Consider the following 1,999-nt stretch of genomic DNA (forward strand, 5'->3'; position numbering starts at 1 on the left):
GGGCAGGGGGAATCTGTATTTAATGTATTAAAATCTTTTCTTTTCCTTTCCTTTGTGATGTTGAGGATTGAAGCCAGAGTCTTGTGCATACTAAGGAAGTATGCTACCATTCAACTTCATCCCCAACTCTCTATTTACATGTTTTAACATTCTTTATGTATGTAATATAAGTAGTACTTACATTTATTATTTATTTATTTATTTATTTGTTTATTTATTTATTTATTATTTATTTATTTATTTTTGTTTTTTGGTGCCGGGATTTGAACCCAAGGGCATTTAACCACTGATACACATTCCCCAGACCTTTTTATTTTTTTATTTTGAGACAGGGTCTCATTAAATTGTTTAGGGCCTCAGCTAAATTGCTGAGGCTGACTTTGAACTTGTGATCCTCCTGCCTTGGCCTCCTGAGTCACTGGGATTACAGACATGCACCACTGTACCTGGTTAATACTTATTTTTATTTTTATTTACAATTTTTTGTTAGTTGTAGATGGACAGCATGCCTTTATTGTATTTGTTTATTTTTATGTGGTGCTAAGGATCAAACCTATTGCTTTGCACGTGCTAGACAAGCACTGTGCCACTGAGCTACAGCCCCAGTCCCTAGTACTTATTTTTAATTCATTTAATTCTCACAATAACCTCACAAAGTAGATGCTATTGATAGCCCTTGTAACAAATAAGGAACTCTGGGCACACAGAAGTTAAGTAACTTATCTGTGGAACACAGCTAGTAAGAGCCAGGATTTGAACCCAAGCAACTACTTCAAGCATGTCCATCATGTCTACTTCTCATTCATCACTAAAGTTCTTCTAATCCATTATGAAACTTAAACTATTAGAGTATTTTACATAATATTCAAATTTGGGGATTCCCTGAACAGAATTGAGAAATCTGGCTGCATTGTGCCTGTCATCTGCACAGAGAACTTTGGGTCAGCTGCCCTGCTAGGTGGTATCTGTCCTCTGATTCATCAGTCCTCCACCACCCTCATCTCATTTACATTACCTGTCTGTTCTCTGAAGATTGCAGTGTTTTCTTTTTTTTTTTTTTTTGGTACTGGGGATTGAGCCCATGGGTGCTTAACCACTGGGCCACATCCCCAGTCTGTTTTTTTTTTTTTTTAAAGAATGTAAAAGATTTTATTTATAATTTTTACATTTATTGCATAAAGATTTTTTAAATTTATTTTTATTGTAAACAAATGGGATACATCTTGTTTCTCTGTACATGAAGTAGAGGCATACCATTTGTATAATCATACATTTACCTAGGGTAAGAGTTTTTGATTCATTCTGTTATTTTTTCCTCCCCCCCACCCCTCCCACCTCTCTTTTCCCTCTATACAGTCCCTCCATTCTTGCCCCCCTCCCATCCCCCATTATGTGTCATCATCCGCTTATCAGCGAGATAAAAATATGGAACGCTTCACGAATTTGCGTGTCATCCTTGCACAGGGGTCATGCTAATCTTCCAATTTTAGTATATGTGATGCTGAAGCGAGCACCCAGTCTGTTTCTTATATTTTATTAGAGACATGGTCTCATGAGTTGCTAAGTGCCTTGCTAAGTTGGTGAGACTGGCTTTGAACTTGAGATCCTCCTGCCTCAGCCCCCTGAGCCACTGGGATTGCAGGCTTGTGCCACCATGCCCAGCATGTTTTCTATTCTTGATCAGAGTTGTAGTATCCATACTGTTATTTGTTAAGACTAAGTCAGAATTCCTCTTAATTCTACAAATATATAAACCTGTTATGTGTAGGACCTTAGTTGAGCATCAGGGTGAAAGTAAAAAATGAATAATAAAGTCAGGTGCAGTAACCCACCTATAATCCCCGCTACTCAGAAAGATAGCATGAGCCTTAGAATTTGAGGCTAGCCTGGGCACTGTCAGATTTCATCTCTGCCCTCCCCCCTAGTGTGTGTGTGTGTGTGTGTGTGTGTGTGTGTGTGTGTGGTGCTAGGGATGGAACCCAGGGCATCCTGTTTGATA

The 1,999-nt window shown here is 38.5% G+C and overlaps 1 pseudogene; it reads right to left on the reverse strand.

Moving 5' to 3' along the window:
* Positions 1-1,419: 1,419 nt before the first annotated feature.
* Positions 1,420-1,514, reverse strand: LOC124984066 (uncharacterized; annotated as a pseudogene).
* Between the last annotated feature and the right edge of the window lie 485 nt (positions 1,515-1,999).

Source organism: Sciurus carolinensis, chromosome 4 (assembly GCF_902686445.1).
Source record: "Sciurus carolinensis chromosome 4, mSciCar1.2, whole genome shotgun sequence".
Lineage (NCBI taxonomy): Eukaryota > Metazoa > Chordata > Mammalia > Rodentia > Sciuridae > Sciurus > Sciurus carolinensis.